Source organism: Protopterus annectens, chromosome 3.part1, assembly GCF_019279795.1.
Source record: "Protopterus annectens isolate FY-2018-M chromosome 3.part1, PAN1.0, whole genome shotgun sequence".
Classification (NCBI taxonomy): domain Eukaryota; kingdom Metazoa; phylum Chordata; order Ceratodontiformes; family Protopteridae; genus Protopterus; species Protopterus annectens.
The window spans coordinates 813,613,048-813,631,082 of NC_056732.1; positions in this window are offsets into that span (position 1 = coordinate 813,613,048).

An 18,035-nucleotide genomic window follows, 5' to 3' on the forward strand; every position below is an offset into this window, starting at 1 on the left:
GAACATCGTAGGAGATAGGTGACATCACAGGGGGGAATGGCAGAAAGAAATGCAGTTCATTGGAGGTCAGTGTTACATGACAGATGTCAGACACATATCATGGAAAGAGGAGTGCCACAAGATAAGCATGGGAAAGTCAAGAAATGGAAGGTGTACACTGTTGCTTACACCAAAGTTTCGTGCTGGGCATGCATGCGCACATGTGAGCGCCATGAGGCACGAGTAGGGCAGTATGCATGCGTGTAAGGCAGACTGAGCATGTGGGAGCCTGTTGGCAGACTTGTAAGACTGTTTGCGCTGGTGTGCGTGCATTTTAACCCCAATAAGAAGAATCTAAACTGTGTAAGCCTATGTGTGTGTGTGTGTATGTAAGCCACTGTGAGAGTGTTTCTGCTGGTATGCGCGTTGCTCCCCCCTGAGGAAACAGAAAGGAAAAAGGAAGCAACAGAATTAGTATGAAGCTAGCAGGGAATACTGCTGGAGCTAGCAGGTGAAAACAATTAGAAGCAGGCAATTACACAGGCAGAATAGTAGCCCAACCAAGCACTTAAAACTCTGCAAACAGCAGTGCAGGATATTTCTCTCAAGAGACACTGCAAAACAGGAGTAAGCTATTCGAAGTGAAAACTGAAAAAGCTGAACTCAGAGCAGAAATGCTAGGGGCTGCCATAGCTGTCATAAGGAGACATAGGCTACTTGCTGAGGGTGGTGACAATGCAAATGGTGCCAGACAACCCACAGTGAGGAGACGGAGAAGAGTGTACAGGCCCAGGGTCACCTACCATGGGTCACATGAGCTGGAGATAGTGGAGCGCTATAGAGAGGACAGACACCTCCTGCAGCAAATTGTTGAGCTGTGCAGGCCACGCCTCACACACAGATTCAACAGAGGTGAACCCATCCCAGTGGAAACCAAGGTATGTGTTGGCCTAAGAATACTAGCAACAGGTACCTTCCAGAGACCAACTGGTGATATGATGGGGATATCACAGGCATCAGCCTCCAGGGTACTGCACCAGTTCCTGGATGCCATGTCAGCACATGTTGGTAATCATGTATATTTCCCTAATGCCCGTGAGGTATTGTCCAGCAATATGCATCTTATCCAGCAAATAGCGGAATACCCTGAGGTAGTGGGTGCAATAGACTGCACGCACATACACATCAAAGCACAAGCTGGTGAGCGGGGTAGGGCCTACATAAACCGCAAGGGCTTCCCCTCCATCAACTGCCAGGTCATGTGTGATGCCCAGGGCATAATAATGAATGTGTGTGCTGGCTGATCTGGGAGCTACAATGATTCCCATATCTGGCATTTGACGCAGCTGTACCAGACATTTGCCAATGGGGACATCCCACATGGACACCTAGTGGGGGATGCAGGTTATGCACTGGAGCCATGGCTGATGATACCCATCAGAAATGCACACACACCTGAACAGGAACACCTTAATGAGGCACATGCACAAACACGTAATGTAATAGAGCATGTGTTTGGGCTGCTCAAGTCATGGTTCCGGTGTCTGGACACATCTGGTGGAGCCTTGCAGTACTCACCAACTACATGTACCCAAATTGTCATGGTATGTGCTATGCTACATAATATGATCTTGCGAAAACAGCTGCAACAGGACCAGCATAGGATTGGGCCAAACAGCCCCCCACCATTGCCAAGGCCATCACTGGCAGAGCGTGACTCGGAGGAGGAACAACCTGAGCCTGCCCCAGTAGGCAGAAGGAGGCATGCCCAGTATGCCCTGGCCTTGGCAAAGAGGCAACGCATAGCACATACACTGGCTCAGTAGGAACCCTGGGAATGATACCCCTCTCTGACTCACTCATATAATAACAGGGATGCCTAAAATGACATAACCTGCTCTCAAACATGTACAGGGAGTGTAGTTTGTGCATCCAACAGAAGCAGCCCTGCAGCACCACCTGAGGCATGAATGCCATGTGTTAAGCAATGTAACACCATGTAGTATATGCAAACATGATGACCCTGACTAACATCCTACCCTCACCAAGCATGATGCCACAATATGACGATGAGATGATCAATTGCAATAATTGGCTGAAGTATTGCTGTTAGTCAAAGGGGATCCAATGTGTGCCAGCCTGGGATGACATGCTGAGCATGACATGATGCTCCACCTGCTAGGGGTGGTGTGCACCTATCAGTCCTGGTCATATGGATACTGGCAAAGGCTGTTGTTACCCACAGTGTACCTTGAATAGGTAAGGCTCACAACACAAACCCACCTCCATAGGTATCACAAGGGACAACAACCTAGATGTAATGCTACCCAATGCCAGAAGTCTAAACAGCAAGATGCATGCAGTCTAAACTCCCCCAGTATGGAGAATGTTGATATCTGTCCTGTAACAGAAAACTGGGTCAATGCTCACAACAGCAACCTAACACTACCAGGTTACACCTCATACTGTGCTGTACAGCCTCAAAACATGGAACAAGCTACAAAAGGAGGGTGACTAGCAATAATTGTCAAGGATAACCACACCCCCATGTTGGTACCACAACAAGAAGCAGCATGGACTAGCCATGGTCAAGTAACAGTGGCTAAAACTGCCTCCCAGTTTATAGCCTGCTACAGACTACCGTCCTAACACCAGGAAATGCACTTGGCCTATGTTGGAATACATGAATATATCAAGCCCTCCAAACCACATTATATTGGGTGGCTGAAAATACCCAAACTTAGACTGGGAGCATTATTCTAGCTCCAACACTGTAGGACAAAAGTGCCTAGAATCCATACACCAAAATGCCCAGGAACAACGTACCACTCCCACAAGAGGGGTAAGCATACTGGATGTGATAATCAGCAACATGGGTACTGGAGGGCAAGATGAGAAGTGTATCCCTCACTGGTAAGACCAGACCATAGAGTAATCACACCGGATATACACATCCTGACCACAGTCCCCGGCCAGAAAACCACAGCGAAAAACATGTGTAAAGCAAAAGTTGCACTCCTTCAAACTGATGTGGAATGCATTAAAGTCCCTGTGCAGGTGCAAATTATGGGCCACACCTCAGAACCTGTTATACAGGCATTCCATGAACACTGCCAGGAATGCATGGATTATGCAATCCCAAATAAAACCAAGACACAATGCCATACACGCAGGCATCTGGCATGGTGGACTCCAGCCATTACCAAACCATGCAAGAGAATGAGGAAGCTACTACATGATAGAGCAAATATAAAAAGGGAAGTAATCACTGATCAGTAGTATGGCAATAAAATATGTCCACTCATACAATCCACTAAGGCCAGCTACAACAAGTTGAATCTGTGAATCTTGAGGCAATGTTACACCTGCCCCATGTACACAGACAACCTCACCTCCACCCAAGAAATACAAATATATGTGAGAGATGCAACCATTTATCCAAACTGGAGGCTGAGCTCTCTCAACTCAGTACTGTCAAAACTAGTCAGGAGGAGAAGGTAACCACACACACCACAAACCCAGTCTCACATAGACCTATCACAACTGCAAACCAAAGACATAAACACAGAAAAACATTCCCGGAGGCCCTAATTACAAACATACCACATCAACAGAGGCCTCCAAAACAGACACCCAAGCAACCACTACCTCCAAACATAGCACATGCAACACATAGTACACAAAGCTGGTGTGCCAAACAGTCACAGGCCAGAAGGAGAAACAACATGCCTGATACAGTTGTAATAGGTGACTCCATAGTCAGACACACTGCTGTCCCGCTCACCAGACTGAACACGGGAAAGGGTACTATAAGCTGCGTGTAGGCTGCCACATACATAACACAAGTCATGAGTCACCTCAAAGCAAGTAGAAATATGATGCAGTCATTGTCCATGCTGGCGTGAATGACCTGAGATGTATCTCCCTGGACTACATGAAAAGAGACATAGATGAGCTCTCTGATTATGTAGTCCAGGCCGGTATGACACTGACCATGTGCAGCATCCTACCCTCACCAAAAATTATGCCACAGTACAAACACAGAATGATCAGCTTTAACAAGTGGCACAATTACTGGTGTCATTCCAAAGGGATCCAATGTCTGCCTGCTTGGGATGTCATGCTTGACAAGCCACGCTGCTGTTCCAGGGATGGCTTCACCTGTTACCCCTGGGCGTCTGGATATTGGATAAGGCTCTTGCCACCTCCATAGAGCCTTTCATAGGCAAGGCTGAAAAGACTAACCAACCTCCGTAGAAAACATAAGTGGAAAGAAACATAAGGGTAATGCTGCCCAATGCCAGACATGTAAACCTCAACATGCATGTTCCCGAGGCCCTCCCCAATATGGAGAACATCGATGTCTGTGCAGTGACAGAAACCTGCAGCAAGGCTCCTGACAGCACACCAGCACTACCAGGTTATACCTCATATCATGCGTTATGGCCCCAAAACCTGGATCAAAACATAAAAGGAGGGGGAGTATCCATATTCAGCACAGACACCCACACTTCCAGGTAACTGACAATGCACGAAGCATCGGAGACCACCCATGTGCAACTCACCGTAGGCAAAACAGCTGTACAGTCTGTAGCATGCTACAGACCACACTCTCACACACAGGAACCCCACTCAGCCGTCCTGAAGACACTGGACAGTATGAATGTCTCACCAAATACCAAACAAGGTACTCACAAATTACCACATAGGTGGTAATCCATTATGTATGGAAGGAGTAATCAGGGACCTAGGGACACAAGTGGACAGTAACCTGTCATGTGACACTCACATTGCCAACGTGGCTAGGAAGACTGTCTATATTGGACACCGTATCATGAAAGGATTCACATCTATGTCAACAGAGGTCATTGTGCCCTATACTGTTCTCTTATCAGACCCATAATCTAGTACAATGCCTCATTTGGGATGTACCTTACCCGACACCTGCAGCAGTTAGAAAGACCTCAAAGGTACCTCACCAAGAGGATAAAGGGTCTGAAATATTTGTCATATGCTGCCTGGCTGTAGACACCCCAGCTGTATGCAGTCACATACTGCCTACTCAGAGGCGTTGCATGCCTGTTGTACAAGGCCATGTCCAACACAGGAGTAATGGACATGCTCCACCCCAGAAAACCTAAATCCATCAGAGCTGTGAGAGTGAGAGATGTCAACCTCAACACATAATGAAATAGGATGTGCTGGAGGGACAGATACATAACCCAGAGGCTCCCTACACCCTGGAACGGAATCTCACCCCATGTTAGGCAGAGCCTCTCACTGACTCTCTTCAACAGGAATCTTGCCAAGTGGATGGATGATCGTAGATGTACACTGGGGGTCTTCACTGTGTCACATCCAGACAGAGGCACAGTAAAGTAAATCATAAATGGCCATAATATTCACATAGCAAGGGGTGGTGAAAGCCACACACACTCTGGCTAGGCTTAGAAATGCCCTAGGGTGGATAGCCTAGTATGAACCTATGAACCTATGAAGATACAAATTGTACAGGACACTAAGGATAATCACAAGGCTTTCTTAACTGATGGTAGGAACCTTGTCGGGAATTCACAGATATGCTCTGAATCACTCAAATATTACAAGCAACATACCAAACACACACACATATTGCCAACATCCAACCTGACAGGTGCAGTGCAACTCCCCTCCCCACCAAAATGCAAAATATCTAACCCAGCAGAGTGCTGGCCCTCTGACATTGCAGATGCTGAGGTAACAGCCAGCATCTACAAAGCAAAACACGCAGCATCAATGGTATGAGATGGTGTCCTGGGCTTAGTCCAACATGGACTCCAAGAAGAATGGAATGCCAAATAGCACTACTGCTCAATGTCAGCCTTACCACAGGATATGTACCCAAAGAGCAGTGTACAACAACAGTGGTCCTTCTCCACAAAGGTGTTGCCTGAATGGATACTGCAAACTACCACCCCAGAATGCTGACAAGCTTGGTCTGCAAAGCTATGGAAAGGATCAGCATGTACCTCAGACATAAAGATATTGGGGACCTACTGACACTGGACCCTACCCAGTGTGGCTTTCTTAAGTGCAGATCCTGCCCCTTAAACATGTTTGACTCATTTGAAACAGTCATTAAGGTCATTGATGAGGGAAACGTGGTCCACACAGCCTCGCTGGACCTTGCAAAAGGATTCCATAAAATACCCCACATGTTCATTATAGATAAGCTCACCAGCTTAAATATAAACCCCTATGTCAGTAGAAGGGATGCAAACCAGACCAAGAACAGAACTGACATGGTCAGAAATGCTGCAGCCATGTCAGACTACAAACCAGATACAACTGGCATCCCACAAGGCTCGGTCCTGGGACCTCCCTTGTTTGGTATATATGTCCCATAGGTACAGGCCAACATGGAAGTCTGTGTCTGAACAAGTTTGCAAAGGGCTACAAACTGGCCACCATATCTGACCCTCCAGCTGACACAAACATCCCACAAAAGGGCCACATAGAAACAGACAACTGGTGCCATAGCCATGTCAGCAAGCTAATTGCAGAAAAGTATATAGTCAACCCCTGTGGATATACAGTAAGTGCCCACCAATTACCACATAGGTATTAACCTATTAAGTACTTAAGATGTAATAAGAGACCTGGGGCACAAGTTGATAGATATCTTGCATTGGACAAGCATGTGGCTGTAGTGGTTACAGAAACATACCATATACCCACCTAATCATGAAGGTAGTCAGATCTAGATCAGGGGAGGTCATTGTGGCTCTGCAGTCATCCTTCATCAGCATCACAATTGACTACAATGGCCCCTGTGGGATGTACCTTAGCAGAAACCTCCATCAACTGGAAAGACCCCAAAAGTACCTCACCAGGAGTATCAAAGAACTTGAACAGATGCCATGTGTTGCCTGATTAAACAAACTGCAGCTCCACACACTGCCATACTGCCCGCCCAGAGGCAAGCTGTGCCTGATGTATAAAGCCATGCCCAAGCTGGAATCAATGAACATGCTGCACCTTGTACAATCTGAATGGCAGTGAGCTATGCACATGAGAGACCTGAACCCCAGCACTGACATACATAGGACAAGCTGTACTGAATGATCCATAACACAGAAGCCACCCCCACTCTTGAGTAAACTCCCAGTACAGGTTAGCCAGAGAGTCACCCATCGACTCTCCTCAAGAGGAATCTTGATGAGTGGATGGGAGATGGCAGGTTTACCCTGAGTATAACTGTTATGTCATGGGTAGATGGAGGCACAGTATATTAACCATGACATATGTCATGGCAAACTCCAGTTACAATGTGTGTCGAAGGACAAACACACTCTCTGACCAGCATTAGAAATGGCCTAGGGCACATTGCTAGTGTTTGCCAATGTCCACCTATGTTGTGGAATACACTACCAATTTTAGACAAGCCTGGTTTAAGTAGTCCATATCTGAACATAATGCAACATGGTCATATGTGCACAACTGGCCCCTAAACAGTCTGTTGTGCTCACTATGAAAATTTAAAGCAGTGATAGGACTAAAGCCCAGGATACTGTCCACCACAGTGAAGGTACTGAACCAGTACACTATATGGTACTACAGTGTTAGGTCAGTATTAAGGCAGCCACGGTGGTGCAGTGGTTAGCATTGCTGCCTCACAGCAAGAGGTTCTCCGGTTCGAACCTCGGCTGGGGTGCCTTCTGTGCGGAGTCTGCATGTCCTCCCTGTGGTCGCGTGGGTTTCCTCCGGGTGCTCCGGTTTCCTCCCACATCCCAAAGACATGCTGCAGGTGGATTGGATACTCTAAATTGGCCCTAGGTGTGCGTGTTAGTGTGCCTTCTGTGGAAGGTTGGGCGCCAGGCTGGCAACTTGACACCGTAAAACTCCACTGCCATTCAAATGTGCGGACAAGGTGATCCGCTGTGGCGACCCCTAACCGGGAAAAAGCCGAAAGAAGAAGAAGAAGTGTTAGGTCAGTATTAAAGGATGTTGACAACTGTATGCAAAGTATCCCATGCAAACCCTGCAGGCACAGTATAATCCCTGTTGTGTTCAGACACGAAGTAGTTGGCCAGTAAGTACACAACATGACACCCAACACGCAACCATAAACGTGAGATATTGTTGAAGTTCACACTCATCTGCAGAGTTCAACATATGGAAAGCTCACACTGGGCATGCTCGCACACTTCGATAAATGAGACATATGTCAGACAACATGCCATGGAAAGGCTGAAGTGGGCATGCTCACACACTTAGGCCATATCTCAGTTTAGCAGTTGGCCACACATATCTGGTATTTGTACATATTATTCCAGGAACCAACCACATTATAGCAATCTGCCCAGTGCACACAGTTAAATGACTATAGAGACATAAGTGATATAGTGGATCCCTCTCATATTCAAACATCTTCCACAGATACACAAGTTGTTCATAAAAACAGGGAATGCTATGGCAATAAAGACCTGCAAACAGTCTATCAGCAACAAATATTGTGCATCTGACAATTAAACATATGGGTGTAGAGGTCAATACTAGGCTGTTTGCCCTAGGGAATGAAAGCTTAGCCAGAGTGTGCTTGGCGTCTGCATCCTCAGTACAGTAGGCTACCGTGCCACTGTAAAGTAGGACACATAAGGCACTGTTTGAGGCTAGTGTGCTGTGTCTCCATCAAGCAGGGACACAGTGGAGATCCCAGGGGTTGAATTTGCTATGCCACATTCATGTTGTTGGTGTGTGCTGGAAGAGGGTTAGTGAGGACCTCTAACAGTAAGTGGGCATCAATAACAGACTGAGGGGAACCTTATCTGCAGTATTTGGACAATTTCACTGTCAACACGTTGTCGTGATGATTATGAGGGATTGAAGTGTCATGCCAGTACTGTTCAGAGATGTCCTCCCTCTGTGAGCTACTGCTCTGCAATGTATTAGCTCACTCCATCTGTTGGACAGCTCATATATGGCTGGTGTACACCTGACAGGGTGTCCTGTTGTGGAGGAGTCATGGGTATATTTGGGATAGCATGATCACTGCAAACCTTCCACATGCTCATAGAATGCAATTGTCAAGGATTATGCAGAGTGGCCTGTATACTCCCCCAGCACGGGTCCTTTGAAGTCTTCCACCCCAGTCTTCACAAGTTCAAAGTCTGCTTTTGATAAATACACTTTGTTTGCAGTGACAACCTTGCCTAGCGGTGGGGATGGGATATGGATGTCCAGGGAAAGGTGGGTATGGTCAGATATCAACAATGGTGGTCTACCTCTGGTGTGGAACAGTGAGTACCCATGTTGCAGATGGTCAGGTGCAATATGTGTTCCCCCTTGTGGCTGTGGTGAGTGGTCCTGCCATAGCACATGGACTCACAAATTGTAGTGGCTGTAGGGTAATGTTGTAGAGGCCTGAGTAGTTCCCACACACAATATACCTGTACCTGACGTTAACAACTGGAATAGTGTATGTGAACACCTTCATATCTTGGCACTGTTCCCAGGGAAGCAAAGTGTGTGTCCCAGATGTGGGAGGGGTGGTCTGAACTGGTTGTGTTGTGTGTTACAGGTTCTGTGGTCACGAAGCATGGTATAAAACATAACCTGCCAGTGCTGATGTGCATATCTGACCCTGAAGTAGGTGGCTGCAAATGCATATATATGCTATCCCCCACCTGACAGGTAGCAATATATGTACATACCTCTGTATAAATGATGATGTCAGCACCCTATAAATACTGCAGGTGCAGAACAGATGCCTAGTAATTTGGATAGTGTGCTCTGCTAATGCTTCTCCCTCAAGTGTTATAATATAGTTAGGTAGGGATTTGAATCCTGCAAATGCTCAGTGTGGGTGAGCGGGGTTGGTGTGTGTGCAATTCTGTGTGAGAAAAATGTCCCTTTTGGCAACTAGGAAAACACACTACAGGATGCACATTCCACTTTCTAAACAATGATGATGTCAGCACCCTATAAGTACAGCAGGAGAAGGGAAGCTTCCCAGTAATGTGAATAGCGCGCTCCGCTAATGTGTCCGTCTTGAGTGTCATAACATAGTTAGATAGGGGGTTGAATTCTGCAAATAGCAAGTGTGTGTATTTGGGTGAGGGGGTTATTGTGTGTGCAATTCTGTGTGAGAATAATGTCCCTTTTGGCAACTAGCAGAACACACTACAGGATGCACATTCCCCTTTCTAAACCCTGATGATGTCAGCACCCTATAAGTACAGCAGGAGAAGGGAAACCTCCCAGTAGTGTGAGTAACTTGCTCCGCTAATGCGTCCGTCTTGAGTGTCATAGCATAGTTAGGTAGGGGTTTGAATCTTTCAAATGCTCAGGTTGGGTGAAGGGGGTTAGTGTGTGTGCAATTCTGTGAGGGAAATGTCCCTTTTGGCAACTAGGAAAACACACTACAGGATGCACATTCCCCTTTCTAAACACTGATGATGTCAGCACCCTATAAGTGTAGCAGGAGAAGAGAAACCTCTCAGTAATGTAAATAGTGTGCTCTGCTAATGCGTTTGTCTTAAGTGTCATAACATAGTTAGGTAGGGGTTTGAATCCTGCAAATGGCAAGTGTGTTTGTTTGGCTGAGGGAGTTAGTGTGTGTGCAATTCTGTGTAAGAAAAACGTCCCTTTTGGTAACAGGAAAACACACTACAGGATGCACATTCACCTTTCTAAACACTGATGATGTCAGCACCCTATAAGTACAGCAGGAGAAGGGAAAGCTCCCGTAATGTGAATAGTACGTTCTGCTAATGCGTCCGGATTGAGTTTCGTTAGATAAGGAGTTGAATCCTGCAAATGGCAAGTGTGTGTGGGGGGGTGGAAGTAGGGTGTGTGCAACTACATGTGTGAGAGAACTGACCCTTTTGGCAACCAGTACAACACACCAGCTGCTGCATATTCCAATCTCTACACAGAGATGATGTCAGCACCCTACAAGTACAGCAGAAGAGGGCAAATCTCCCAGTAATGCAAATAGCACCTCTGCTACTGCATCTCTCACTACTGTCATAGCACAGTTAGTTATGGCTTTGAATTCCACACATGCCATGTGTTTTTGTCACACAGAATGCCCATGTGTGTGGGTTGTTGTTCACAATAATGCATGACATCGATTAAACCAATAATGGCAATGGACACAGATGATGTATATGTGTGCCAAATACACATATGTACCTGTGACCTTCAATAGTTCCTATGTCTGACACCTGCTACATGTGAATACATGGTATTTGCACTGGATAACATTATGACTGTGGTCTTCTGTGCGGGTGTTGCATGTGGTATGTGTATATACAGTGTGAGTTGTATATGGTATCATCCTAGCAGCGAGGGATACACATCTGTTCTGGGGCATATAGTCTACATGTTGTTGATGAACAGCTGCTGCATGTTTTCACCTGTTGTGGGAGTGGTAACAAGTTGTTCCATAGCAATGCAGTGATTACATGCTAGGAACCTTTCAGCTAGGGTGTTGTAGCTACAGTAATTCATCAGCATTCAGTAATACTTCAGCATTCTTGGTGAGGGTATGATGCCAACCAAGGTCAGGGTCATACCAGCCTGTGCCACATGCTCAGAGAGCCCTTCTATGTTCCCTATCATGTAGTCCAGGGAGGTACATCACAGGTCAGCCATAGTGGCATGGACAATGACTGAGTCATATGTGTCCATGCCTCTGACTTGACCTGTATGCTTGTGTTATGTGGTGGACCATAGTGCCCCACGGGCATATCACTGTGACCTTCACCTTGTCCAGCCTGGTGAGCGGGACCTCACTGTACCGGACAATAAAGGTACCTAACACAACTGTAACAGGTGTGTTGTCTAGCCATACAGGCTGTGACTGTTTGGCACACAGGATTTGTGTGCTATGTGTTGCACGTGCTGTGTTCCAGCTTAATGTATGCCTGTGTGCCAGCTGCAGAGGTGTCTGCTGCTCAGGCAGGATGCTATTCTGAGGCTCCACGAATGCCCCGTGTGTTCATGTGTTTGGATTGCTGTCAGTGTAGGTCTACATCAGACTGGTATTGTAGTCACTGTAGTATTTCATGCTACCTGACAGGTTATGCCAGTACTGGGTTCAGAGTGCTTAGTCCCCAGTTGGGCTATGTGGTTGCATCTCATACATGTGTTGTACATCCATGTGTAGGGGAGAAGGATGACTGTGTACATGTGGCAGCTGTGACATTGCCACATGACTCACATATTCCACAACTGTACCATAGATGTGACTGACAAGTGACCTTTGCACATGCTACCATAGTATTGTGATTGCCATGGTGATTAACAGCACATAGGGCCAATGGGGAACAAGGTACAGAAGGTGAGTATGTGAGGGTGTAGTGCCAGTGATTAGTTAGCACTGGCATATGTGACTGCTCACATGGTCAAATGCCAGGTAAGTCATATGCAATGTGTCACAGACAACGTACATGCGAACATGACAAACAGTGACATTCTGTCAAGTGAGACATGGACATACATATAGTAAGCTATACAGATGTCACTAGGAGTCCACAGAAGCTCTGTAAATCTGCATTGCAGGTGGGATCAGTGTTCCAGGATAACTGCAAGCAAACATGCATGCAAACAAAGCTACAGTAAGCAGGGCTGCATGTAGTCCATTGTACAACAAACAAGCTGTACCACTTCCAGTAGGTAACAGTGCAAATATGCAGGCACTATACACATGTACATGGAAATACACAGGTCAGATGGCCAGGGTCCAGTCTCAGTGCACACAAGTGTACAGACCATGTACCGTCAGGATGTACAATAACCGGATGGAAACCCAGGTGCTCATACCTGATCTAATATGTCCCCAAAACGTCTGTCTATGACATTGGTGAAATTACGGATGACAGCCGCAATGTCACACATACTGTCAGTCATGGCTGTGCAACATGCTGTCAGCTCCCTCAGACCCTGTCTGGTGTGCTGTTCCATACGTGACTGTGCCTGCATGACAGCCCGAAACATAGCTGAGGTTGTAAGACCTCTGTGGGCATGTCTGACAGGGACAGTATGCCCAGGGATGCTCCCACGAGAACCCCTGGACATCTGTCTGTGTGGTACCATCTCAGGGCCATGCCCATGGCTGCTGTGTGGGGAAGCATGTGCCACAGATACCACATTACCCTGGTCAATGCCCACTGTATCCTGTCCATCACCTAGGGACATTGGTGACAAAGGGTGTATTGGCAGGATGACTGTGCACATTGATGGGGTTGACAGCTGTGTACTGTCAAATGGATGACCAATGATGGACCCTGGCACACCTTCCTGTGCCATTACAAAGATGTCATCATTATCAGTACCCATGGCACCTGATTCAGGTTCCCTGCTGCATGACACCAGAGTAGCACCAGAATCTGTGGGAGGGAAACTACACAATGTTACCAGTGATGCACACATGCACACATGCACAGGTGCACACATGCACACATGCACACATGCACAGGTGCACACATGCACACATGCACACAGTTGCACACATGCACACAGTTGCACACATGCACACGGTTGCACACTTGCACACAGTTGCACACTTGCACACAGTTGCACACTTGCACACTACTCAGTATGTGAGATATCAACACACAGACACAGACACGCCTGCATGCATACACAGAACACTACTAAGTGAGCCTAATATTACTATTACTATCAAGACTATTAAAGGTATTGTTAATACACACTCACCTGCATGGATAGGCTGCATTGCTGTTACACCGGAGGGACCTGCAGAAGTGAGGAAATTGATGTCAGTGGGCACAACAGTACCATTGTTACTGAGTATGATAGTAGTACAACAGTTGCCTTTCACAGGTCAGCTGCTGATATTGAGAATATCACACTTGCACATTAAATACTATGATGACAGCTACAAACCAAGGACACACCTCACACATGCATTAACTACCAGTGTACACAACAGTCAACTATACATATGGCATATTACCTGCACTGTAGTCTTGGTGCTGTGTGGCTCCAGCCTCCATCATAATGCAGGTCTGCTGCTGTTGTTGTTGTTGGCGGGCTGGAGCCACAACACTTATGAGTAGTCCCTCCAGTCTGGTGAGTGGGGGATGTGTAGCCACCCCACCACCTGTGGCAACCTGTTGCCTGTGGATATCCGATGCACGCTGATGGAAATTTCTGATTAAATCACTGCAGTGATGTCGTACCTGCTCATATGTCCTATTATGCGTGCCTATGTCATTTACCCGATGGACCAGGTCTTGCCACAGTGCAGCCCTCTCCTGCTGATTCTGGCTGGTGCAGGAAAAGAGTATTGCATAATCCCGCACCAGGCTCTGGTGTATTTCCTCATCCTCAGCTGCAGAGTATGCTGGATTGCGCTGGTGAGCCATGGTCCTGAAAAAGGAAATAAAATGATATCAGCAAAATATGTCAGCAGAATTTGGCACAAATACTACACATGCTACTTGACTGTTGTGATACAACATCTCATATATATAGCATCTGTCTGTCTATTGGTGGATACACATGTAAATGGTCAGGTATCAGTGCTCAGCCAACAACTGTGCAACAGTACCTGGCACACTCCATACGACATACTACCAAACCCCAGCAGTCAGAACACTGATTCAGGTCCAAAGCACCTCCTCACTCTGGGGGTTTGTATCGAGGTACTGTATGGGGTACATCATCAACTACTGTGATCTGACCACAAACTAATTGCCCTGGATATACATATCCCACCTCCACCACCAGCACAAATGACTACAGTGAATAACATTTCAAATGCAAACTTTACACTTCGTAACACTGAGATGGTATTCTTTAAGCCCACTGGGCCAGTGGAAGACACAACCCACAATGCTGACTCCTTCACATATGATTTCTATGGACATCTCTGAGAATGCATAGATCATGCAATCCCATATAAGACCAAGACACTCTCCACAAAGGGGAAGCATCCTGTCTGGTGGACCCCAGCCATAGACAGATTGTATAACAAAAGATGGAAGCTACTGCAAGACAGGGCATAATTCCATAAAGGGAATGCATGTCTGATCAGCACTAGTAAAGAGCTATGTTCTCTCATACAAACATCCATGGGCAACTTTGAGAGGAAAATCACCGGGGACACTACAGATAACCACAAGGCCTTCTTCAGTTATGTTAGAAACCTGGTCAGAAATGCTCTAATATGCTCATAGTTAGTACACAACAACAAATAATTCACTGAACCCACAGATATTGGCAAAATTGTGGCAGACAGGTTCAGTGCAAGTCCCCCCCCTCTCCCCCAAACTAAGACATACTTATCCCAGCTGAATGTAACCTCCCTGTCATCACAGATGTCCAGGTGAGAGCCGTCCTCAGAAAAGCAGAAAACACAGCATCAATGGGACCTGATGGTATCGCCGGTTGCATGCTACATGAACTCCAAGAGGAGCTAAACACACATATATAAGTGCTACGTACTAGCCTGACTACAGGATATGTACCTGTACACTGGCATACAGCAGCAGTGGTTCCACTCCACGAACGAGGCACCTCTACATACCAATACAATACAACACATTACAATACATTACAATACAATAAAATACAATATGCTATTGCCCCTAGGACTACAGCAGCATACTGTTCTGCTACCCCGACCATTGTGACACATGTGATGTGATGGTACCTGCTCCTGTCAAACAGTTACACAGGGTGACTCATATGGCATATTACCTATCTGACTAACATTCAGCAGGGGTATGTGTGACATGTACTCATGGGGAGTCTTGCTTCTTAACGCTGTGTGGTTTATTGCAGGGTATATTTTATCTGTGGGTAGGAACCTGTACCTCCGCCATGTGCTCTCTACTGTGGTGTCAAGGACGACACACAGCAGTCCTTTAGGTTGTGGATGGTGTGAGGTGTTACTATGGTTGTTGGACATCTGTCATGGGTGTAACTTAAGTATGTAAATCCAGGAGTGGTAACCTCTATGTGGGTAGTATGTGTGTACTCTGTGGTGTTGTCAGTCACTGTGCATTGGTAATGTGTTTGCGTGCATTGTCACAGTGTTGTACATGTCACTGTGTCCTTCTCCATATCTGTAGCTGTCATGTGAGGTACATACCGTGGCAGCCATTGTGTGGTGTGGAGGGGTACACTGACCTACATGTCCATAGCTGACACACCATGTCTGCTGACACATATCATGTGCAGGTATTCCAGGAATAGTGTACCACTGTGACTATCATTGGGGGGACTTTTGTACACATTTATGACCCTGTTCACCCCTGACACATGCAGTGGTGGGCAGCCAATCACATATCTGGTGGTTACTGGTGTAGGTGATTTGAAATGGGGTATGGTACTCCAGTTTCGAAACTGGTGTTCACTCCATGCCTTTGTCACCAGGCACCTGTTGCAATACATCTGTACACATGTGCCTCACTCAGAATATATATACATCTCTCTCTCTCTCTCTCTATATATATATATATATATATATATATCTCTATATGTATATATATATATATATATATATATATATATATATGTCTATATATATATATATATATATATATATATATATATATATATATATATATATATATATATGTCTGTATACATATACACATATATATATCTCGATGTACATATATTGCTATAGATATGGAAAGAGGGGGGACTGTGACAGAGGGGGTGAGAGTGACAGAGGGGATGGGACAGGGGGAGTGTGAGATCATCATATACAGTCATATCTGTAGATAGTCAGATCTGTCTGTCTATGCATATGTATCTACATATATCGTTATCTGTATGTATGTATTACATATATATGTTTCTACATATTCTATCTATCTACATATGTCTATGTATTCCTACATCCCTCTCTATGTATGTATACATTAATGGATATTATATATATATACATACATACATATATTGACATACATACGTATCCATGTGATAGATAGGTATATTAACATGTTTGTTTACAAAACTGTAAACACACTAACATACTGCCAAACATACATCTCTCTCTCTCTCTCTCTCTCTCTCTCTCTCTCTCTCTCTCTCTCTCTCTCTCACTCTCTCCCTACCTCCAGAGGGTGCAATGAAAGTATTGCATGTGTGGACTGGGAGTACAGCATGCTTTTGTAGGTATCTGCATATGTCCATGTGATGGCCTCTGCACCAATTGTTAGCCAGCATTTGCTAATTGCATGCAGTCAGTTGTGTACTGATTGCAGTTCTCACTGTGATTCCAGGACAGTGGTATAAAAAGTTATGGGTGTGTGTGCTTTCCTGTGTGACATGTGGTGTAACTGGTATATAGCAGTGGCTCTTGCACTTTGTTGCTATGGCTTCAATATTTGCCCTTTACATTCACTACTTGTATGCCTGGTAGGTGTCTTGACTGTAGTGTGTTGCTGTGGCTTTCCTATTTTCCATGTACATTCACATCTTGGAATGCTTGCTGTATCTGCTAGGGTGTTACTGCATGCAGTGTGGTCTGGCCATGGTGTGGGCCTTGACATCTATTAGGGTATTTGAGTATGCTGCCGAGTAGGACCCAGAGACTCTCAGGTGCATCTTTTATCTGCCTCATGGAATGGTACATATCAGTGGGGTACACCCATTAAATTGCCTGGTATTCTGCAGTTGTGACTGTGGGTTAGCATGAGCATATGTATTACTACACTATTTCCGACGTGCAAGTGGTGCATACTTTCAGTACTTCATAGTTACCATTGCATGTGTTGTAACACCTTTCTGCCTACTGTTTGTACATTTCACAGGGACCCTGTGGGGCATCCCTGTAACTCAGTCACTGTTGCTATGTCTAGGCTCTTAACTATTCAAATATGGCAGTGTCAGACCTCTCAAGTGTACAGATATTTGCAGGATGTCCACATTTTTGCCTCATATTTTGGTCCACACCTCATAAACAGCTTTTTCTGGCAAATCACTCTGGGCTCAAGTCAGACTATAATGACAAACATTTCAGTTTCAGACTTCATATCCTTCCAAACATCGGACATAATGCAAAACCTGTTACTCTCTCAACTGTCTAAGTT